At 43.7% G+C, this 25,959-nt stretch overlaps 1 long non-coding RNA gene across 3 annotated transcripts in view; it reads right to left on the reverse strand.

The window, feature by feature from the left end:
• Positions 1 to 25,959, reverse strand: part of LOC110525316 — an 84,130-nt gene that overhangs the window by 25,628 nt on the left and 32,543 nt on the right. The gene's annotated exons all lie outside the window — the stretch shown is intronic.

Genomic DNA, 25,959 nt, shown 5'->3' on the forward strand with positions numbered 1-25,959 from the left:
TTTTTCTGGTATTGTTTGTGCCTCTTGTAGAAGCATTTGACAGTAGAGTCATGACTTAAATCTGACTATTGTGGCATCACGACATAACTGTACCTCCCCTCCCCCTCTTCCCCACCAGTCGGGGGTACATCTAAAGAGTTTCAGAAAGTCTGAATTATTTACTTGGTTTTCTGTTCACCCCTTTAACCCCTCAGCAAATGCACAGGGTGCAAGGTTTAAAATATCCCCCCTGAGGATCTGAGAATGTGTGTGTATGTGTGTGTGTGTGTGTGCAAGATTGTATTTGTGGCATTACACACTCACGTGCAAACACACACACACACTCACTGGCACGAGTGAACTCATCAGAGCATCATTATGAGGGTACTGTCTGTGTGAGAGGCCATGCAGTCCCAGATGTGATTCTGTGTGTGTGTGTGTGTGTGTGTGTGTGTGTGTGTGTGTGTGTGTGTGTGTGTGTGTGTGTGTGTGTGTGTGTGTGTGTGTGTGTGTGTGTGTGCGTGCGTGCGTGTGTGTGTGTGTGTGTTGGAGAGAAAAAAACGTAGTCTTATTCTAAAATGGATTAAATAAAACATTTTCCTCGTCAATCTACACACAACACCCCATAACGACAAAGTGAAAACAGATTTTTAGAAATTGTTGCGAATTTATTAAATATAAAAACAGAAATACCTTATTTACATGAGTAGTCAGACCTTTTGCTATGAGACTCGAAATTGAGCTCAGGTGCATCCTGTTTACATTGATCATCCTTGGGATGGTTCTATAACTTGATTGGAGTTCAACTGTGGTAAATTCAATTGATTGGACATGATTTGGAAAGGCACACACCTGTCTATATAAGGTCCCACAGTTAACAGTGCATGTCAGAGAAGAAACCAAGCCATGATGTCGAAGGAATTGTCCGTAGAGCTCAGAGACAGGATTGTGTCGAGGCACAGTCCTGGGAAGGGTACCAAAAATGTTTTGCAGCATTAAAGATCCCCTAGAACACAGTGGCCTCCATCATTCTTAAATGGAAGACGTTTGGAACCACCAAGACTCTTCCTAGAGCTGGCCGCATTGCCAAACTGAGCAATCTGGGTGGAATGGAAGCCACTCCTCAGTAAAAGGCACATGAGAGCCTGCTTTGAGTTTGCCAAGAGGCACCCAAAGGACTCTGACCATGTGAAACAAGATTCTGTGCTCTTATGAAACCAAGATTGAGGTCTTGGCCTTGCTTCACATCTTCACATCTACGGTGAAGCATGGTGGTGGCAGCATCATGCTGTGGGGATGTTTTTCATTGGCATGGACTGGGAGACTAGTCAGGATCGAGGGAAATATGAATGGAGCAAAGTACAGAGAGATCCTTGATGAAAATCTGCTCCAGAGTGCTCGGGACCTCAGATTGGGGTGAGGGCTCACCTTCCAACTGGACAACAACCAGCCAAGACATTGCAGGAGTGGCTTCGGGACAAGTCTCTGAATGTCCTTGTGTGGCCCAGCCAGAGCCCGAACTTGATCCCGATCGAACATCTCTGGAGAGACCTGAAAATAGCTGTGCAGCAACACTCCCCATCCAACCTGACAGAGCTTGAGAGGATCTGCAGAGAAGAATGGGAGAAACTCACCAAATACAGGTGTGCCAAGCTTGTAGTGTCATAACCAAGAAGACTCAAAGCTGCCAAAGATGCTTCAACACTGAGTAAAGGGTCTGAATACTTTTTTTTGCTAACATTTCTAAAAACCTGTTTTTGCTTTGTCATTATGTGGTATTGTGTGTAGACTTATGAGGGGGGGGGGGGGGGGGGTTATAAGGCTGTAACGTAAATTTTTTTGGAAATATTCAAGGGGTCTGAATAGTTTCTGAAGGCACTGTAAGTTGGTCACCCATAAGTCTTCACCTCCCCTGACATGTGCTCTGAGTGAATGGGAGTGTACTCTTTGACCTGACTGAGTGTGTCTATCTGAGAATATATATATTTTTTTAAATTGAACCTATATTTAACTAGGCAAGTCAGTTAAGAACAAATTCTTATTACTATGACGGCCTACACCGGCCAAATCCGGACAATGCTGGGCAATTGTGCACTGCCCTATGGGACTCCCAATCACGGCCGGTTGTGATACAGCCTGGAATCAAACTAGGGTGTGTGTAGTGACGCCTCAAGCACTGAGATGCAGTGCCTTAGACCACTGCGCCACTTGGGAGCCCAAGTAAATGATGTTGTTTGTGCAGTCACAAAGCTTTGCTGAGAAAGCCATTATCAGCAACCATAAAACCCCTAAACACAAATTAACACCTATAGTTCATGTACCCCTCATCCCATACTCACTCACACACACACACACACACACACACACACATACACACACAAACGCACACACACACCACCATAAGACGCATTCATCTCAAAATAGGAGCTAAACAAAGATGGTGTCGTAGCAACATTCTGGGTGAGTTGAGAATAAAATGGACCAAACATGTTGAGCTGATGATTCAAAGAGCATTGTGGCAGATGAAAGATGAGTGTAATTGATATCTGTCTGTCTACAGCTAACTGGCTTCAGTCTGTGTGAGTGAATATTAATGTCACAGAGATATGTGGTTCTTAATGGATCTCCATGCTTCCCCCCTCTCCCTCCACTTTCCCCCTCTGCCCTTGGCCATGTCGCTGTAGTATCTCCCTGGCATGCTGAAGGGTTGTCATGGATACCACCAGACACATCCGCCATGAGCGGAGGGATGCTGAGAGCTTCAGTGGGGCCGGCGCCAACATTGTCCCCCTTCCATATCCCTGCCCCCATCCCCCTCGCCAACACCCACCCTCCCCCTTTCCCCCTTCACCTACCACATACACCCCCCCCCCCCCCCCCCCCCCCCCCCTCCATTCTATACGCCTCTTTCTCCCCTTTTTGGCTGGCTCGGCCTGAGACTAAACAGCAGCTATCCCAACCCCATACCAGGGTCCTGTCTGCCTTTCAGAGGAGTGATAATGAATTCATGGCAGAGTAGGAGGTACAGGAGACACAGACACATGGTAACGCAATACAACAACACACCAACAAACCTAAACAGATGTATCTCCGGGGCTATAGCCTTGAATGGCCACTATCAATTAACAGTGCACTTGTTTTAACACTTTAATGTATATGAACCATCTGATCCCTCTTTGCTTAACAACACTTGTTCCCTACGAGCTGTGCACTTTTCTATTGAGGGGAACAGAGGTATGTTAATTCTTGTTCACACTCAAGTCTTTAGTGCAGCTGCTGAAATACACTCATGGTCCTGGATGCTGGTTATGCACTTCATCATAGATGCATACAGTATTACAACACAGAAAATATTCTGCAGAAAATCCTGACTTGCAAAGAGAAGAAGTGAAGTGGTTAATATTTGATGATACATTCCCTCCTCCTCTCTTTAGCCCTCCCTTTAATAGGTTTTACAATATGGCAGCGCTCTCTTCTTGCACGTATGCTCAGGAAAAATAATCCTCTGTTATTGGAAGGCTAATTTGAAGTGTAAATTATTCTTATGCAAATGCATGTACAGTTTCTCACGTCTGAAAAGGTTGGGTGCACAGATGGGTGCACACACAACTCTCACAGTGCCTCCCCCTCTGTAGCTCCAAGAGAATAAAGCTGCCAGACAAAGACAGCTTGCATAATGGCGCTGTGATATTTGCATGCTTATTGTCCATGTTGAGCACCAAAAAGATTGCAAATGGGCAATACAATACCAGAGCACTAAGCGTGGCCTCGATGGGCCATTCTACGTCAAAACAGTAAAGATATTGTAGGATATGCAATACTATTTTTTTTACATATTTTTTTGTTATTTCACCTTTATTTAACCAGGTAGGCCAGTTGAGAACAAGTTCTCATTTACAACTGCGACCTGGCCAAGATAAAGCAAAGCAGTGCGACAAAAACAACAACACAGAGTTACACATGGGATAAACAAACATACAGTCAATAACAAAGTAGAAAAATCTATGTACAGTGTGTGCAAATGTAGGAAATAGGCCATAGTGGCGAAATAATTACAATTTAGCATTAACACTGGAGTGATAGATGTGCAGATGATGATGTGCAAGTAGAGATACTGGGGTGCCAAAGAGCAAAAAAAAAAAAAAAAAACAATATGGGGATTGTTTACTTACCTATTGTTCACCTAACACCTTTTTTGCACTCTTAGTTACAGCCTGTAAGTAAGCATTTCACTCTAAGGTCTACACCTGCTGTATTCAGCACACGTGACAAATAAACTTCAATTTGATTTGATTATCTCTACTTGCACGTACATCTTCTGCACATCAATAACTCCAGTGTCTAATTGGTATATTGTAATTACTTCGCCACCATGGCCTATGTATTGCCTTACCTCCCTTATCTTACCTTATTTGCACACACTGCATATAGATTTTCTTCAACTGTGTTGTTGACTGTATGTTTGTTTATCCCATGTGTAACTCTGTGTTGTTGTTTTTGTCGCACTGCTTTGCTTTATCTTGGCCAGGTCGCAGTTGTAAATGAGAACTTGTTCTCAACTAGCCTACTTGGTTAAATAAAGGTGAAATAAAATAAAGAATAAATAAAAAAAGATAGGGACAGAGAGCGATATAGAGAGACATGAAGAGAGACAGATAGGGACAGAGAGCGATATAGAGAGACAAAGAGAGAGACATAGAGAGACATAGAGAGAGAGACAGATAGGGACAGAGAGAGACATAGAAAGACATAGAGAGCCATATAAGGACAGAGAGAGACAGAGAGAGACAGAGAGAGACAGATAGAGACAGACAGGGACAGAAATAGACATAGAGAGACAAAGAGAGAGACAGATAGGGACAGAGAGTGACAGAGAGAGAGAGACATAGAGAGAGAAAAAGAGAGAGACATAGAGAGACAGATAGGGACATAGAGTGACAGAGAGAGAGATACATAGAGAGAGACAGATAGGGACAGAGAGAGACATAGAGAGAGAGACATAGAGATATAAAAAGAGAGAGACATATAGAGAGAGACAGAGAGAGAGAGACATAGAGAGACAGATAGGGACAGAGAGAGAGAGAGAGAGAGACATAGAGAGACATAGAGAGAGACAGATAGGGACAGAGAGAGACAGAGAGAGACATAGAGAGAGAGACAGAGAGAGACATAGAGAGACAGATAGGGACAGAGATAGATATAGAGAGAGACATAGAGAGACATAGAGAGAGACAGATAGGGACAGAGAGAGACATAGAGAGAGAGACGTAGAGAGAGAAAAAGAGACAGATCAGGACAGAAAGAGAGAGAGAGACATAGAGAGAGACAGATAGGGACAGAGAGAGACAGAGAGAGAGACAGATAGGGACAGAAAGAGACATAGAGAGACATAGAGAGAGAAAAAGAGAGAGACAGATCGGGACAGAGAGAGACAGAGAGGAGAGCGACAGATAGAGAGACAGATAGGGACAGAGAGAGACAGAGAGAGAGAGACATAGAGAGACATAGAGAGAGACAGATAGGGACACAGAGAGACAGAGAGAGACATAGAGAGACAGATAGGGACAGAGATAGATAGAGAGAGAGACATAGAGAGACATAGAGAGAGACAGAGAGAGACAGTTAGGGACAAAGAGATACATAGAGAGAGACAGATAGGGACAGAGAGTGACATAGAGAGACACAGATAGGGACAGAGATAGATAGAGAGAGAGACATAGAGAGACATAGAGAGAGACAGAGAGAGACAGTTAGGGACAAAGAGAGACATAGAGAGAGACAGATAGGGACAGAGAGAGACAGAGAGAGAGAGAGACAGATAGGGACAGAAAGAGACATAGAGAGACATAGAGAGAGAAAAAGAGAGAGACAGATAGGGACAGAGAGAGACAGAGAGAGAGAGACATAGAGAGACATAGAGAGAGACAGATAGGGACAGAGAGAGACAGAGAGAGACATAGAGAGACAGATAGGGACAGAGATAGATAGAGAGAGAGACAGAGAGAGGCATAGAGAGAGAGAGATAGGGACATAGAGAGATAGAGAGACATATAGAGACAGAGAGAGAGACAGATAGGGACAGAGAGAGACATAGAGAGAGAAAGATAGGGACAGAGAGACATAGAGAGAGACAGATAGGGACAGAGAGAGACATAGAGAGGGACAGAGAGAGACAGAGAGAGAGACAGATAGGGACAGAGAGAGACATAGAGAGAGACATAGAGAGAGAGAGAGAGACAGACAGGGACAGAGAGAGACAGAGAGACACAGAGAGAGACAGATAGGGACAGAGAGAGACATAGAGAGGGACAGAGAGAGACAGAGAGAGAGACAGATAGGGACAGAGAGAGACATAGAGAGAGAGAGAGAGAGAGACAGACAGGGACAGAGAGAGACAGAGAGAGACATAGAGAGAGACAGATAGGGACAGAGAGAGACATAGAGATACATAGTGAGAGACAGACAGGGACAGAGAGAGACATAGAGAGAGACATAGAGACAGAGAGAGAGTGAGATTGTGCGAGACCGACCGACAGACAGACAGACAGACAGACGGACAGACGGACAGATGGACGGACAGACGGACAGACGGACAGAGGGACAGACAGACAGACAGACAGAGGGACAGACAGACAGACAGACAGACAGAGGGACAGACAGAGGGACAGACAGACAGACAGACAGACAGACAGACAGGCAGACAGAGGGACAGACAGACAGACAGACAGACAGACAGACAGACAGACAGACAGAGGGACAGAGATCCGGCAGGGGAAAGTGAGACAGGTGGGGATAGAGTCCTGTTCCCTGACCCTCTCAGCTGATGTGACAGTTTAAAAAAAGCCTTTTCAGGCCCGAAACCGAATCAAACAACCTGCTGCAGAGTCTGGTTACACGACAACAATGGACTCCATTCACCTTCTGTCTCAACACAGCAGCTTTTTCCACAAGTTCCTTTTCTGTATTATTTGCTCAAAGGGTGGAGAGAGTGGGGTGGGGTGGGGGTGGGGGGCCTGTGGGAGATATTTTAGACGATAATGGTGTTTCACAGATTATATGGTATCAGTGAGACATGTTTGTTTTGAGCTGTCTGCCTCTCCAGCCAGTGAAAAATGGCTAGAGCCTCACTCTCACCCTGGACCCTCAGAAAACACTAGAGAAACTTAGTTAAAGCCCTCAGATAGCTGAAGATGCCAATATGATGAACTTTTGAAGAGGGGACAGATTGATTAATGTCTACACAAAGTATTCAATATTCTCAAATTTGTGAAAATTGGATGAGTATGCTTAGATGAGTGTGCTTTTCAGTGTCTGCGTGGTTACTAAAACTCTCTTATAAAGAAGGCTTCCAAAGGGTTCTTTGGCTGTCCCCGTAGGAAAACTCTTTTTTGTTCCAGATAGAACCATTTTGGATTCCATGTAGAACTGTCTGTGGAAATGGTTTTACATGGAACCCAAAAGGATTCTACCTGGAACCAAAATGGTTCTACCTGGAACCAAAAAGGGTTCTTCAAAGGGAAACGCTATGGGGACAGCTGAAGAACCCATTTAGGTTCTAGATAGCACCTTTTTTTTCTAAGAGTGTATGTGATATTGGGTATCAATTTTGATAGGGTTCTGATTGGTTTGTTATTGGGGATCATATTCTTGTCTTCACATTGACATGCTCAGTGTGCCCTGGCATTCAACATGTTAGCCAACTACACCAGGCCCTATAAGCCTCTCTGTCAACAACAGAACATCAGATTAACAACTGCCCGACAAAAGACAACAAACACCTAACCCTCAGAAGCACTTGGCAAATGAAATAATTATACACTGCAAGGTATTAGAGAAGGTTGTCAGGGAAGTTAGAGAAACCTGGTCTGACCTATTAGGTGGGTCTAAAATCATGACAGGGGGGCAAACAAAATGTCCACTCATATCCCATCGCAAACAGTTGTTCAACAACACAGACGATAACAGAGAGACGCTTTTTCTCTCTCTTTCTTCTTCTCCCCATTCTCTCTCTTCCCAAAATGTGTGTCATAGACGTCAAAACGGTAAGGGGAGTCCTTTTGAGTGGGCAGGCAGCCTGCTGGACCACAGAGCGAATAAACATCCATGTCAGGAGAAAGCGATCCGGGCCCTCTCACACTGAGCCCATGCTCTCCTGGGAAAAACACTGCTCATACAATGGATAGAGAAGGCCTTTTGTTGAGTCCCTGAGAGCTGTGGGGCTAGCTCTGGATCACACACACACACACACACACACACACACACACACACACACACACACACACACACACACACACACACACACACACACACACACACACACACACACACACACACACACACACACACACACACATACACACTAGCATGCGCACACAGGCATTTTACATCTGCCCAAACTCCGGGTGACTGAGTAAAGTTACTTCCTCCTTCACAGTGGCTAAAGGTAGTGAGGTGGTGAGGAGAGGTAGTGAGGTAGTGAGGTAGTGAGGAGAGGGATTTGGCCACTCTACCATGAAGTCCTGATTGGTGGAGTGCTGCAAAGATGGCTGTCCTTCTGAAAGGTTCTCCCATCTCCACAGAGGACTCTAGACCCCTGTCAGAGTGACCATCGGGTTCTTGGTCACCTCCCTGACCAAGGCCCTTCTTCCCCGGTTGCACAGTTTGGCCAGATGGTCAGCTCTAGGAAGAGCTTCCATTAAAGAATGGTGGCGGCCATTGTGTTCTTGGGGACCTTCAATGCTGTAGAATTGTTTTGGAACCCTTCCCCAGGTCTGTGACTGGACATAATCATGTCTCTCTACGGACAATTCTTTCGTGACTTGGTTTTTGCAATGACAACTGTGGGACCTTTCATAGACAGGTAAATGCCTTTCCAAATAATTTCCAATTAATTGAATATACCACAGGTAGACTCCAATAAAGTTGTAGAAACATCTCAAGGATGATCAATGGAAACAGGATGTACCTGAGCTCAATTTCAAGTCTCATAGCAAAGGGTCTGAATAGTTATGTATAGAAGGTATTAAAAAATATATGTAATTCAATCAATTTTAGAATAAGGGTGTGACGTAACAAATGTGGAAAAAGGTCAATGGATGCATATGTAGGGTCTTATAGGGGCCATGCTGAATTTCTATAGCCGCCTGACGTGCCAGTGTGGTGAGACCATTTCAGGTCCTCAGTAATGTGCATGCCAAGGAACTTTAAGGTTTTGACCTCATCCATTGCGGCCCTGTCGATGTGGACAGGGGAGTGCTCTCTCTGCTGTCTCCTGTAGTCCACGATCAGCTCCTAGTTTTTTTTTTTACTTTACTCCTCCAGGGCTTTAACCTCCTCCCTGTAGGCTCGTTGTTGTTGTTCATCGGGCTTACCACTATCGTGTCATCAGCTAACTTGATGATTGAGTTGTAGTCATGCATAGCCACACAGTCATGGGTGAACACGGAATACAGGGGGGGCTGAGCACACACCTCTGGGGGGCCCCTGTTCGGGATCAGCGTGGCGGAGGTGTTGTTGCCTACAATCACCAGCTGGAGTCGGGCTGTCAGGAAGTCAAAGATTGCACATGGAGAAGTTCAGACCCAGGGCCCTGAGCTTAGTGACAAGCTTCGAGGGCACTATGGTGTTGAAAGCATAGCTGTAGTCGATTAATAGCATTCTCACATTCCTCTTGTCCAGTTGGGATAGGGCGGTGTACAGTGCAACGGCGATTGCGTCATCCATGGATCTGTTGGGGCAGTATGCAAATTCTAGTGGGTCTAGGGTATCGGCAAGGTGGAGGTGATATGGTCCTTGACTAGCCTCTCAAAGCACTTCACAATGACAGAGGTAAGTGCTATGGGGCGACAGTCATTTAGTTCAGTTACCTTAGCTTGCTTGGATATAGGGACAATGTTGGACATCTTGAAGCAGGTGGGAACAACAGACTGTAATACAGGGAGAGGTTGAATATGTCCGTAAAACACTCAAGCCAGCTGGTCTGAACACTCACTGAGGATGTGGCTTGGTATGCCGTCCAGGCCAGCAGCCTTGAAAGGGTTAACACGCTTGAAAGTCCTACTAACGTTGGCTACAACACGGCACAATATGGGGAATATACTGACAATACAGGAACAAGAAAAAAACAGCAAGCCTTTTTTCCCTCCCAAGAATCTATTAGAATAAATTTACATCCCATCGGCTGCCTCACTCCAGGCCAGCCGCCGCTCATGTAGACTCTATGGGAATCCTCCTCCTAAATGAGCTCACACTACTCAGCCTATTCTTCCCCACTCAGAAACTCCGCTTTCTCCGAGACACCCCCTTTTTCAGTCCCCCAAGTTCCCACAGACCCCTTTCTTCCCCCACTCCCTCCCCCAGCTCTCCACCCTCTCTACCCCCCCGCTTCAACTCCAATTTGGGCACAATGAAGTTGTTCTGGCTGACAGTTTGGCCAAGAAAATAGGTGCTGTTTGGGCCGGCTGTGTGGCCCTGAAGTGGGTCCATTCTCCCCCCTCGCCAGCTCAGTTACCAAAGGCCTGGCTGCCAGGACACAGATGCCCCCCATCCCCACACTCCCACCCTGACTCAAACAATTAGCCTCAAACTACAAGGAGGCAAAGAGAGAGTCTCCCTTCCTATTCCTACCAATCAACCAGATCTTTCCACAAACACACCATATAGTCCACCTCACATCCAGCCAGGTCACCAGTGATACAAGTCAGTTTTAGATATCCATCCATGTCTGAGGATGTTGGGAGATGTCGTGGAAACCGGCCCCTAGGGGAAACAGTGAGCGCTGTTAACTCCAAGTAAGTTTCGATTTTGCTAGGGTGTTATCGATGGGGATGTCAGATGGGCGCAAGCATCTGCCTGATTCAGTTCAAATCCAGCGACAGAAAGGTGTTTTGACATTTTTGTTTTAAGCCTATCCCAAACCCTTACCTTAACCATTGGGAGATTCTCAAACGTCAAATTTCGAACTTGCAACCTCTGATTCCAAAGGTTGCAAGTTTGAATCCAGTGATAGAACGTTGTTTTTGAGAAAAAAACTTTATGCATATCCCAAACCTTAACCCTTACCTTAACCACTCAGAGTTAATGCCTAACCTTCAAACGTCAGAGTTGATGCCTAAACTTAACGCTAAACTTAAAAATGTGGAGTTAATGCCTAAACTTAACCTTACACTCTTCCAATTTTGACATTTCCAACTACTTCTAAATTGTACATTTGAGAAACATGGATGAACGTCTAATTCTGACATGAGACTGTAAGAGCTAGTTGCACACATCACCCAAAATCCCCAAACGTGTGTGTGTGTGTGTGTGTGTGTGTGTGTGTGTGTGTGTGTGTGTGTGTGTGTGTGTGTGTGTGTGTAGTCTAGCATTAGCTCCCTCCATCTGGCTGTGCCACTGAGTTCACCTGTACCACCATAGAAAGCCACAGCGCTCATCCAAGTTAACTGAGAACTCTGAGATAGATAACAACAACGCCCAGTCACTCAGTGGGGGGATAGAGATGAGGAGGGATATAGACACAGACACAGTGCATGAGGAGGGATATAGACACAGACACAGTGCATGAGGAGGGATATAGACACAGACACAGTGCATGAGGAGGGATATAGACACAGACACAGTGCATGAGGAGGGATATAGACACAGACACAGTGCATGAGGAGGGATATAGACACATACACAGTGCATGAGGAGGGATATAGACACAGACACAGTGCATGAGGAGGGATATAGACACAGACACAGTGCATGAGGAGGGATATAGACACAGACACAGTGCATGAGGAGGGATATAGACACAGACACAGTGCATGTGTGTATGGGGTAAGCTGACAGTCACTGGACACTTTTTTCGTCACTCATCCAGTCCTAAGGTATAGAAGGAATCTGTAACATTTCATTGTGTATCAGTTATTTCAGTAACTTTTTTCTTTGTGAACGCATAGTGTCAGATATGATTCTGTCTCGGGAGAATGGTATAGAGACAAAGCATTCAGCTCTCTCTTCTCAGCCCTGTGAGAAGGCTTCGGTCACTTTTACTGAGCAGCAAGATACACCAATACATCTGGATGCACACATACAAACCCCCCAATCCCTTACACACTCACACATTCTCTCTCTCTCTCTCTCTCTCTCTCTCTCTCTCTCTCTGTCTCTCTCTCTCTCTCTCTGTGTGTCTCTCTGTGTCTCTCTGTGTCTCTCTGTGTCTCTCTGTGTCTCTCTGTGTCACTCTGTGTCTCTCTCTCTCTGTGTCACTCTGTGTGTGTCTCTCTCTCTCTCTGTCTCTCTCTCTCTCTGTCTCTCTGTCTTTCTGTGTCTCACACACTCACACACACACACACACACACACACACACACACACACACACACACACACACACACACACACACACACACACACACACACACACACACACACACACACACACACACACACACCACACACACACACACACGGCAAAGTGTACACATGAAAACATGTCTGGGAGAGGTCCTGATGAGGGCTCCATATGTCCAAGCCTTGTATATCACCCTTCCAGCCCCCCAGCACTCCACCAGACCACCATAACTTAGTTTGTCTTCCACACAAAGTTTGGGCCAAGCTTGGCTGGGCTCATTGGGAGGCCTTTCTCTGGGGCCAATGAAGCTTGACAGACCTCCAACAACAGACCTCCAACAATGGAGCTAATCACAGCAACCGCAACCCCTCCCCCCTCTCTCTCTACCCTCAGCCTGGGCCAAGACTCAGTGCGGCAAGCGGAGAGGCTAGCTTAGAAAGGCTAGCTCAGAGAGGCTAACTCAAAGAGGCTAGCTCCAAGAGGCTAGCTCAAATAGGCTTGTTAAACGAGCCTAGGTCAAAGAGGCTAGCTCAGAGAGGATAACTCAAACTGGCTTGCTCACAGAGGCTAGCTCAGAGATGCTAACTCACAGAGGCAAGCTCATAGAGGATAGCTCAGAGAGGCTAGTTTAGAGAGGCTACCTCAGAGAGGCTAACTCAAAGAGGGGAGGAGACAGGTTAAATGACTTTAAAGCCATGATAATTGAGACATGGATTGTGTATGTGTGCCATTTAGAGGGTTTAATAGTTAAGAAAAATGTTTAAGTATGTTTCAACGGGGTAAGGTAGTAGGTGCCAGGCGCACCGGTGTGAGTTTGTCAAGAACTGCAACACTGTTTTTTTTTTACTTAACAGTTTCCCGTGTGTATCAAGAATGGTCCACTACCCAAAGGACATTCAGCCAACTTGATATTGCTGTGGGAGGCATTAGAGTGGACACAGGCCAGCATCCCTGTGGAATGCTTTCGACACCTTCTAAAGTCCTTTCCCCAACAAACTGAGGCTGTTCTGAGGGCAAAAGGGGGTGCAACTCAAAATGAAGCTGTTCCTAATGTTTTGTACACTCAGTTTATGTATTGTAAAACAAAGTTAAAATGGTTATATGTGTGTTTAGATAAAGGCATGCAGTAGATTTGATTTATTTAATTTTTATTTCACCTTTATTTAACCAGGTAGACTAGTTGAAAACCAGTTCTCATTTACAACTGCAACCTGGCCAAGACAAAGCAAAGCAGTGCGAGACAAACAACAACACAGTTACACATGGAATAAACAAACATACAGTCAATAACACAATAGAAAAAAAAGTATATGTACAGTGTGTGCAAATGAGGTAAGATAAGGGAGGTAAGGCAATAAATAGGCCATAGTGGCAAAATAATAACAATTTAGCAACTTAAATACTGGAGTGATAGACGTGCAGAAGATGAATGTGCAAGTAGAGATACTGGGGTGCAAAGGAGCAAAAATAAATAAATAACAGTATGGGGATGAGGTAGTTGGATGGGCTATTTACAGATGGGCTATGTACAGGTGCAGTGATCTGTGAGCTGCTCAGACAGCTGGTGCTTAAAGTTATTGAGGGAGATATGAGTCTCCAGCTTCAGTAATATTTGCAATTCGTTCCAGTCATTGACAGCAGAGAACTGGAAGGAAAGACGGCCAAAGGAGGAATTGGCTTTTGGGGTGACTAGTGACATATACCTGCTGGAGTGTGTGCTACGGGTGGGTGCTGCTATGGTGCTATACTTTAATATTGGAATAATTGATGTAAAAAACGTATCACCAGCCACTTTAAACAATGCCACTTAATATAATGTTTACATACCCTACATTACTCATCTCATATGTATATGTATATACTGTACTCTATATCATCTACTGCATCTTTATGTAATACATGTATCACTAGCCACTTTAAACTATGCCACTTTGTTTACATACCCTACATTACTCATCTCATATGTATATACTGTACTCAATACCATCTACTGCATCTTGCCTATGCCGTTCTGTACCATCACTCATTCATATATCTTTATGTACATATTCTTCATCCCTTTACACTTGTGTGTATAAGGTAGTTGTTGTGAAATTGTTAGGTTAGATTACTCGTTGGTTATTACTGCATTGTCGGAACTAGAAGCACAAGCATTTCGCTGCACTCGCATTAAACATCTGCTAACCATGTGTATATGACAAATAAAATTGGATTTGATTTGATTTGGTGACCAGTGAGCAGAGGTAAGGCCTGGCTTTACCTAGCAAAGACTAATAGATGAACTGGAACTAGTGGGTTTGGTGAAGAATATAAAGCGAGGGCCAGCCAACGAGAGCATACAGGTCGCAGTGGTGGGTAGTATATGGGGCTTTGGTGACAAAACAGATGGCACTGTGATAGACGGCATCTAATTTGCTGAATAGAGTAAATGACATCGCCAAAGTCAAGGATCGTCAGGATAGTCCATTTTACAAGGGTATGTTTGACAGCATGAGTGAAGGATGCTTTGTTGCGAAATAGGAAGCCGATTCTAGATTTAATTTTGGATTGGGAATGCTTAATGTGAGTTCGGAAGGAGAGTTTACAGTCTAACCAGAAACCTAGGTAATTTTAGTTGTCCACATATTCTAAGTCAGAACCGTCCAGAGTAATGATGCTGGACGGGCGGGCAGGTGCGGGCAGCGATCGGTTGAAGAGCATGCATTTAGTTTTGCATGGAGGCCACGGAAGGAGAGTTGTATGGCATTGAACCTCGTCTAGAGGTTAGTTAACACAGCTTACAATGATGTGCCAGAAGTATACAGAATGGTGCCGTCTGCGTAGAGATGGATCAGAGAATCACCAACATCATTGATGTTTAAAGAGAAAAGAGTTGGTCTGAGAATTGAACCCTACGGCACCCCCATAGAGACTGCCAGAGGTCCGGACAAGAGGCCCTCCGATTTGACACACTGAACTCTGTCTGAGAAGTATTTGGTGAACCAGGTGAGGCAGTCATTTCAGAAACCAAGGCTGTTGAGTCTGCCGATAAGAATGCAGTGATTTACAGAGTCGAAAGCCTTGGCCAGGTTGATGAATATGGCTGCACAGTACTGGCTCTTATCGATGGCGGATATGATATAATTTAGGACATTGAGCGTGGCTGAGGTGCACCCATGACCAGCTCAGAAACCAGATTGCATAGCGGAGAAGGTCGGTGGTCGATGATCTATTTATTAACTTGGCTTTCAAAGAAAGGGTAGGGTAGGATAGATATACTGTAAGTCTGTAGCAGTTTGGGTCTAGATTGTCTCCTCCTTTTTTAGAGGGGGATGACCGCGGCAGCTATCCAATCTCAGACGATACGAAAGAGAGTTTGAACAGGCTAGTAATATGGGTTGCAACAATTTTGGATGATAATTTTAGAAAGAGATGGTCCAGGTTGTCTATGCCTGCTGATTTGTAGGGGTCCAGATTTTGCAGCTCTTTCAGAATATCAGCTATCTGGATTTGGGTGTAGGAGAAATTGGGGAGGCTTGGGCAAGTTGCTGTGGTGGGTGCAGGGCTGTCGACCAGGGTAGGGGTGGCCAGGTGGAAAGCATGGCCAGCTGGTGAAAATGCTTATTGAAATTGACAGTGTTTCCTAGCCTCAGTGCAGAGGGCAGCTGAGAGGAGCTGCTCTTATTCTCCATGGACTTTACAGTGTCCCAGAACTATTTGGAGTTTGTGTTGCAGGATGCAAATTTCTGTTTGAAAAAGCTAGCCTTTGCTTTCCAAACTGCCTGTGTACATTGGTTCCTAACTTCCCTGAAAATCTGCATATCGCGGGGGCTATTCGATGCTAATGCCGTACGCCAGAGGATGTTTTTGTGCTGGTCAAGGGCAGTCGGGTCTGGAGTGAACCACGGGCTATATCTGTTCCTGGTTCTAAATTGGACATGGACACATAGACATGGACACACATGTATGCAGGTATATGCAGAATATCAAAAAAAGTTTGGGACACAAATACAATATCCACATTCCAATGCCTTATAATCAAACATTTATAAACAGGATACTAATATTGATAATTAAGTATTGCAATCCATCATTATTCTATTGTTGTATGATTTACCATATGATGTGTGTAGGCCTATACTCTATGTGTGTATAAATAAGGGTGGATGTAGAGGGTGTTAACACCTTCGTGTGGGTGTGTTTGAGGTGTTGTGTTATCACCTGACAGACAGTGTGCTGTTTCTGTTTCATCTCTCTAGAGAGTGAGAGAGTGAGAGTGCCGTATAGGAGGAGAGGGCTAAATACTAGCATTGAACTTGAACCTTAGTATACTCCATTCTCATGGTTGCACGGATGGTGTGTGTGTGTGTGTGTGTGTGTGTGTGTGTGTGTGTGCGTGCGTGTGTGTGTGTGTGTGTGTGTGTTTGTGTGTGCCTGTGTGTTTGTGTGTGAGAGAGAGAGCGAGAAATGGACAGAGAGAGGAAAAAGATAAATAGAGGGATAAGCTGTGTTCAAGAGAAAGATTGAGCCTTTATAATGTATCTCTGCATGACATGATCTCAGTATATACACGACGGGGAGATTCAGTGGGTTTATCACAGACCAGTACAGAATGTCTAAGGACAGAGCTACACTGCCTTCTCATCGCTAGCTTCCTGTTCAGACAATCTACACGACACCGCATCAGGAGACTGCTGATTGGCGACTGGGACTATTTGTTCAACAGCGATTGACTGGAGCGAGAGGTTTTCCCAGTTTTGCACCATAGCAAGTCTCCTGCTTGGTTACAGGCTAGATAAGAGCTGAACATGGCTGATGTGGACACAGCTAACACACGGCCTGGATAAAGGGTCTGGAGCTGAGGGGGGTTGAAGAGGATCCCACAGGCGAGACAGGGGAGACCTCCAGGACCAGCAGGAGGTGGTAAAGGCCATGTCACAGGGCCTTGCACAGCCATAGTCACAAATATTACCAGCATGGTCACGTACATGTGGACCTATCAGTGTGAGGCCCGGGACAATCAGGGATGTAATGAGCCAATCAGAACAGACGTAGTCGTCGCACAGACGCAATGTTAGTTACAATTGAAGTCAGAAGTTGACATACAGTACACCTTAGTCAAATACATTTAAACTGAGTTTTTCACAATGCCTGATATTTAATCCTAGTAAAAATTCCCTGTCTTACGTCAGTTAGGAATCTCACTTTATTTTAAGAATGTGAAATGTCAGAAAAATTTCAGCTTTTATTTATTTCATCACATTCCCAGTGGGTCAGAAGTTTACATACACTCAATTAGTATTTGGTAGCATTTCCTTTAAATAGTTTAACTTGGGCAAAACGTTTTAGGTAGTCTTCTACAAGCTTCCCATATTACGTTGGGTGAATTTTGACCCATTCCTCCTGACAGAGCTGCTGTAACTGGGTCAGGTTTGTAGGCCTCCTTGCTCGCACATGCTTTTTCAGTTCTGTTCACAAATTTTCTATAGGATTGAAGTCAGGGCTTTGTGATGGCCACTCCAATACCTCGACTTTGTTGTCCTTAAGCCATTTAGCCACAACTTTGGAAGTATATTTGGGGTCATTTGGAAGACCCATTTGCCTTGAGATTTTGCTTCAATATATCCATATAATTTTTCTGCCTCATGATGCCATCTATTTTGTGAAGTGCATCACTCCCTCCTGCAGTATAGCACCCTCACAACATGATGCTGCCACCCCCATGTTTCACGGTTGGGATGGTGTTCTTTGGCTTGCAAGCCTCCCCCTTTTTCCTCCAAACATAACGATGGTTATTATGGCCAAACAGTTCTATTTTTGTTTCATCAGACCAGAGGACATTTCTCCAAAAAGTACGATCTTTGTTCCCATGTGCAGTTGCAAACCGTAGTCTGGTATTTTTATGGCAGTTGTGGAGCAGTGGCTTCTTCCTTGCTGAGCGGCCTTTCAGGTTATGTCTGAAGTTATTATTATGTCGATATAGGACTCGTTTAACTGTGAATAAAGATACTTTTGTACCTGTTTCCTCCAGCATCTTCACAAGGTCCTTTGCTGTTGTTCTGGGATTGATTTACACTTTTCGCACCAAAGTACATCCTTCTCTAGGAGACAGAACGCATCTCCTTCCTGAGCAGTATGACGGCTTTTTCCCATGATTTTCCCATGATGTCAAGCAAAGAGGCACTGAGTTTGAAGGTAGGCCTTCAAATACATCCACAGGTACACCTCCAATTGACTCAAATTATGTCAATTAGGCTATCAGAAGCTTCTAAAGCCATGACATAATTTTCTGGAATTTTCTAAGCTGTTTAAAGGCACAGTCAACTTAGTGTATGTAAACTTCTGACCCACTAGAATTGTGATACAGTGAATTATAAGGGAAATAATCTGTCTGTAAACAATTGTTGAAAAAATTAATTGTGTCATGCACAAAGTATGTGTCCTAATCGACTTGCCAAAACTATAGTTTGTTAACAAGAAGTTTGTGGAGTGGTTGAAAAACAATTTTTAATGACTCCAACCTAAGTGTATGTAAACTTCCGACTTCAACTGTACATATGACCAAAATTCATGTTCAGACTCTAAAAGAAGCCAATGGGCACAATAACAGAGCAGCAGACAGCATATTATGTAGATACAGTAAGACACCACTTAGAAACAGCATGAGTGAACACATGATGGTAGCATGGAGCATGGCTTGTCCTCAAGCCCAGGACAGCTGAAGTCCATTCGAAAGGCCATCTAAAGGGGTGTCTGTCTCTGCCCTGACCCCATACAGGCAGTCTCCAGTCTGCCATAATCATTATGACACACAACCCCCACACCTGCTGGCAATCTATGAAATATTAAACATTCAAACTTTCAAGTGCAGAGACTGAGAAAGCATTCTGCCCCCTTCAAACAGAAACACACACACACACAAACAAACACACATACACACACGCACACACAAGATGGTTAAAGCAGTGATGAAGTAGTAAAAAAAGATTGAGAAATTCTGAGTGACGGTGGAGATAATGTGAGGAAAGTAAACAATGCCAATGCAAACAACACAGATGTATCATAGACAGGTGCAGAACAGCTGTTCACCCAAACAATGTATGGTGTGTATATTAATGGGGGAGGTAGCCCCTATTCCTAACTACTGTGCATTTGACTCTACAGCCATCTGGATACTAACATATACACAGTGTACAAAACATGCTCTTTCCATGACGTAGACTGACCAGGTGAATCCAGGTGAAAGCTATGTTTCCTTATTGACATTAATTCCACTTCAGTCAGTGTAGATGAAGGAGACAGGTTAAAGACGTTTTTTTAAGCCTTGATACAATTGAAACACGGATTGTGTATGTGTGCCATTAAGAGGGTGAATGGGCAAGACAAAATATTTAAGTGCCTTTGAATGGGGTATGGTAGTAGGTGCCAGGCACACCAGTTTGTGTGTGTCAAAAACTGCAACGCTCAACAGTTTCCCATGTGTATCAAGAATAGTCCACCACCCAAAGGACATCCAGCCAACTTGACACAACTGTGGGAGGCATTGGAGTGAACATGGGCCAGAATCCCTGTGGAATGCTTTTGACACCTTGTAGAGTCCATGCCCCAACGAATTGAGACTGTTCTGAGGGCAAAAGGGGGTGCAACTCAATATTAGGACGGTGTTCCTCATGTTTTTTACACTGTGTGTATCAAGGTCATAACACACTTTGTGTGTTACTCTGCTTTTAAAAGACAACAATGGACTGCAGTGGCAGTGATGTGAGGAGAGAGAGGAGCACAGTATTGTTCGGTACTGTAAAAACTGGCAACCAGTTACCTTTAAGTTACTGTAAAAAAAAAAGTATGTTAGCATAAATTTCAAAGAAACTCTAATATTTACCGTAACATATAGTTCCTGTTTTTTGAAAGTAACTTTACAGGTAACTTGCTGCAAGTTAGATAACGTACAAATAACAGGATTTTTTGTTTTACAGTCTGGGGTGACAGTTAAGGAGCTGGCAGACATCGCTCAGCGGATGGGGCGGACCATTCATTTCCATTGAAGCTTAGGCGGGGGGGTTCTATCCAGGAGGAGCTGTCAGTGGTGCTCATGCCTGTGGAAGCTGCTCAGCCTAGGCGGAGAAAATAGGATTCTGCTCTATTTTTCAAGCGGTGCCATCATTTGCTGACCAATCACAGTAGAAAATGCAGCCTGCGTGGGGGTACATCAACAGTACTTCCAACAGCAGGACCAGCTAACTTTACAGTGCTGTGAAAAAGTATTTGCCCCCTTTCTAATTTTCTCAATTTATGCACATGTTTTATACTGAACGTTATCTTCAACCAAAACCTAATATTAGATAAAGGGAACTTGAGTGAACAAAAAAACACAGCAAATACATACTTATTTCATAAACAAAGTTATGCAACACCCAATGCCCCTGTGTGAAAAATAAACTACCCCCTTGCACTCCATAACGGGTTGTGCCACCTTTAGCTGCAATGACTCCAACTAAACACTTCCTGTAGTTGTTGACCAGTCTCTCACTTCGCTGTGGAAGAATTTCGTCCCACTCTTCCATGCAGAACTGCTGTAACTCAGTGACATTTGTGGGTTTTCAAGCATGAACTGCTTGTTTTAAGTCCTGCCACAACATCACAATTGGGATTAGGTGTGGACTTTGACTAGGCCATTTCACAACTTCAAAAATGTTGCTTTTTAGCCATTTTCATCTAGAGTTGATTGTGTGTTTTGGATAATTGTCTTGTTGCATGACCCAGCTGCACTTCAGCTTCAGCTCACAGACGGATGGCCTGACATTCTCCTGTAGAATTCTCTGATACAGAGCAGAATTCATGTCTCCTTCTATTAAGGCAAGTTGTCCAGGTCTTGAGGCAGCAAAGCATCCCCAAACCATCACCACCATGCTTGACCCATTGGTATACAGTGGAATGCAGTGTTTGGTTTTCGCCAGGCATAATGAGACACATGTCGTCAAAGTTTACAGAGTCATGTTTAACAATAAAATAATTGTTTTCTAATCCATTTTTGGATTAAACATTTATGTTGCATGTATATAAGTGTGTATGCATGCTTATGGTGTTATAGTGATAATTCGGTAATGTTTTTATTTTTATTTTGTTGCTATGGTCACTGCCAGCTCTTGCATAAACTCTGGGCTGTTGCCATCCTGGTACGAGCCGCTTTGACTATAGGGACAAGTGGTGTACCTGGCGGGGTACTCTACGATGTTCTGCTGGCTGTCTGAAAAGCTCTTTAGGGAAATACAATACACTATAGATCGATAGATTCTAGCTCAGGAACTATATACAATGGGGCAAAAAAGTATTTAGTCAGCCACCAATTGTGCAAGTTCTCCCACTTAAAAAGACGAGAGGCCTGTAATTTTCATCATAGGTACTGTTTGTAGGTGACCAAATACTTATTTTCCACCATAATTTGCAAATAAATTCATAAAAAATCCTACAATGTGATTTTCTGGATTTTTTTTTCTCATTTTGTCTGTCATAGTTGAAGTGTACCTATGATGAAAATTACAGGCCTCTCTCATCTTTTAAGTGGGAGAACTTCCACAATTGGTGGCTGACTAAATACTTTTTTGCCCCACTGTATATAAACCTCTCGGCTATGGATTCTAGGGATCAGTAAGTACATGGGGAGTTCACATGCTTTTCTGATTGAACAATAGCTGTGTACATGATTGTGCCGGAGGGGAGGGCTGCCGTCTTTACGGCTCTTAACCAACCATGCTATTTTGTTACATTTTTTTGCATTGTTCGTAACTTGTTTTGTACATAATGTTGCTGCTACTGTGTCTTATGACCGAAAAAAGGTTCTGGACATGAGAACTGCGATTGTTCACCTCAAACTGGACGAAGAGTTCTTCTTCAATGATTCGGACTGGAGGGATATACTACTACAGACACCCGACTAGGCCCAGATTTGCTGGAGAAGAAAACTGATATTTTCTGGAAAAAGATCAGGGTGCCTTGCGAGGATTAATCGACAAGTGGCTAATCTGCCTTTGCCTTCCATCCTGCTAGCTAATGTTCAATCGCTGGAGAATAAATGGGATGAGCTGAAAGCATGTATATTCTACAGACGGGACATTGTAATATCTTATGTTTCACCGAGTCGTGGCTGAACGACGACATTAAGAACATACAGCTGGCGTATACACTCCATCGGCAGGACTGAACAGCAGCCTCTGGCAAGACACGGGGCAGGGGCCTATGCATATATGTGAACAACCGCTGGTGCACGATATCTAAGGAACTTCAATTTCCTGATCAGGAAAGAGGGGGGGATTGGTAACTGTACAACACCTGGAATGGTGACAGGCCGGTGGTGGAACACTGGAGAGTGTTGTGTGCGTACTCCACCCAGGGAAGTTGCTGATTCCAAGTGGCGGGGTTGGCAGACACACAGCACCGTAAGGCGGTCTCCAGATCCTGGTTCACCCGATCCGTTTGACCGGTGGACTGAGGGTGATATCCCGAGAACAGACTGGCTGATGACCCTAGAAGAGTACAGAATGCCCAGACTCTTTGCATTGCCCCCCCAGAATGCTGCTACTACTCTCTGTTATCATCTATGCATAGTCACTTTAATAACTCTACCTATATGTACATATTACCTGAATTACCTCGACACCGGTGTCCCCGCACCTTGACATTGACTCTGTACCGGTACCCCATGTATATAGCCCCGCTATTGTTATTTACTGCTGCTCTTTAATTATTTGTTATTCTTATCGCTGACTTTTTTTGTAGGTATTTTCTTAAAACTGCACAGTTGGTTAAAGGCTTGTAAGTAGGCATTTCACTGTACAGTCTATACCTGTTATATTCGGCGCATGTGACAAATTGAATTTGATGTGTACCGTACAAAAATATGTTTTGCAGTATTTTTCTGTATGTTCTAAGGTGGATCACACGCAAACACATGCAAACTCACATACACAGACACGCACGCATGCGCACGGGTGCGCACACACACACAGACGGACACACAGTTAAAGTAGGCCCTCTCTGTGTTGCAGATGGGCATATCAGAGACCTGCAGCCATTGCAACCCAGCCTCCTGCCCCTGAACCGGAGGCCATCTCTTTCACTGTGTGCGCATCCACACCCCTTCAGCTAGAATTCAGACTATCAATTTATTTTCTTCTTTCTTCCTTTCTTTTGTCTCATGGCACTCATTGAAATAAACACCTAGATCACATAGCTTCTTCTGGGGAAGTCTGGGCAAGTTATACTGATTGTCAACAGCATCTCAGATCATCCAGACAGACCTGATATGTGCCTGTGTTGGAGCTTAAATGCCCCTTGCCTTTCTGGGTACAGATTGCTACCATTACCGGGACCATTTCTCTGCATGGGGGACAAAAAAAAGAAAAACATGAAAGCGGACAGAGGATTTTCTCCAAACTCGCTGATGGGACTTGAGTGACAATTTGGTATGCAATTGTCATTGTCACTCAGAGACTTCACATATTGAAATTTATTGGGATGAATCTTGTCGTGGAGGTAGAGCTGAGTGATTTCCACAAGATGGGCCAGCTGCAAAATCAAAATTGTCTACATATCGAAAACATTTATGAAAACCAAAATGTGCTTTTTGGTCTTAATTTAAGGTTAGAGTTAGGCAAAAAGCAGGGCTCTAAATTAACATTGTTCATTAGTAGCACTTGTCTCTCAACTTAAAAAGCTTAGGAGCACCACATTTAGGCTCACGAGAAATTTAGGCTCACGAGAAAATACGATTTTTTAAATATTGATTGGGCCTATATGTTTTCTCAACTAGCAGTCACAATCTCACTCCAGAATTAGAAGTTCATCCACGTTCTCCAAACGTCAAATTTCGAAGTGTTTTTGTTGCTTCTGCTGCTCTGTATTGTTCCTCTTAATGCTTTGAATCATTCCATTTCTCCAAACGTCACTCCGAATGGTTAAGGTAAGGGTTAAAGTTTGGGATAGGGTTAAAACATTAAGTTTAGGCACTCATTCCGAATGGTTAAGGTAAGGGTTAGGTTTTGGGATAGGGTTAAAAATTAAAAATAAAATAAAAAACAGTGTCCATGACTGTGATGATCAAACACGCAACCTTCTGATCCAGAGTCATGGGATTACGTCTATTCACCAAATCCGTCCACAATGCTCACTGTTGCCCCTAGTGGCCGGTTTTGGAAGCCATTTTCCTCAGGACATGAATAGACTTACAATTTTGACGTCAATCTGAAATCAAAATCAAATTTTAATGGTCACATACACGTGTTTAGCAGATGTTATTGCAGGTGTAGCAAAATGCTTGTAGCATCTTTAACAACCTCCCTTCATCTTGAACGATGAAGCACATATTGTGCCCTAGAAACCATAATTTTCTTTCATTCTGTTCCACTGTTATAAAGTTCTGAACCCGGTTCGAATGAAGAAAAGTTACCGTTTATATCGTTCCTTTCTGTTTCCTTTCCTTTTTAAACCTCTGAAATATATGTTTTTATTTTTATTTAGCTCAACATTAAATTACTCCACTAATGGATAGAGCAGTTTGCTATGGAGCAGGAAAGCTTTGCACATGCTTTGGAAAGACAATTGTAGTGTAGGGTGCGACATGCAACTGAAATTTTGTGGGTGAGGAGAGCGCAGGGCATGAAGCATGGAAATCTTGTGGTTATGACAAGCATTATCTGAGTTAAGCCCACAGAATTATACATAGAGAGGAGTGGCTTCTATGAAGGAACTTTGAATGTCGTTGAATTTCAGAGAATTGGCTAAACTAACTTTGGACTAGAGCTAGCCCTTGATCATGAGAGTCAGTTCTATTACATTACACATAATGCTGCCTATTGTTTTTAGAGCTAGACCAGAGCTAGCTAACGAGCTAGCTAGCTAAAAATCTTGAGTGTGCAGAGTGGCACCAGAATAAAGCTAAAAACAAGTTAACATAAATTAACATTATTAACTAGTACCCATGCTTTTAAAAATAATGGTTATATTCCGGAACAGTATAGATCACTTTTGTTCTCGGTTCTGGTTCTGTTCCTCAAATTGTTTTGTTATTTTCCTGTTTTCAGTTCTGCACCCTGAACCGGTTCCAACCCCTGAAAGAAATTAACTAAGACTGTTACGACATTAGTTTATTATAAAATCTAAAATGTTGATGGAAATACCTGTATTTTCAATTACAAAGTCATTTGTGGAATATTTGGTTTCTACACTGTGTAAAAGCACTATTTTCCTATTGAGATACATTACATAGATAATTGTACGCTGTATCTTTAAAAACGTCAGGTTTGTGACAACATTCAAAAGATCTGTTATTCATTCATTGCTATGATCATTGATCAAGTATACTGGCAGCTACCAGGTTGTAAGCTAGCTAGCGAATGAGATAACATGACTAAACAAAGTGTAAACCAATGAGTGGTTTTAGGGGCGGCAGGGTAGCCTAGTGGTTAGAGCGTTGGACTAGTAACCGGAAGGTTGCGAGTTCAAACCCCCGAGCTGACAAGGTACAAATCTGTCGTTCTGCCCCTGAACAGGCAGTTAACCCACTGTTCCCAGGCCGTCATTGAAAATAAGAATTTGTTCTTAACTGACTTGCCTGGTTAAATAAAGGTAAAATAAAAAATACATTACATAGATAATTGTACGCTGTATCT

The sequence above is a fragment of the Oncorhynchus mykiss genome, chromosome 6, assembly GCF_013265735.2.
Source record: "Oncorhynchus mykiss isolate Arlee chromosome 6, USDA_OmykA_1.1, whole genome shotgun sequence".
NCBI lineage: Eukaryota > Metazoa > Chordata > Actinopteri > Salmoniformes > Salmonidae > Oncorhynchus > Oncorhynchus mykiss.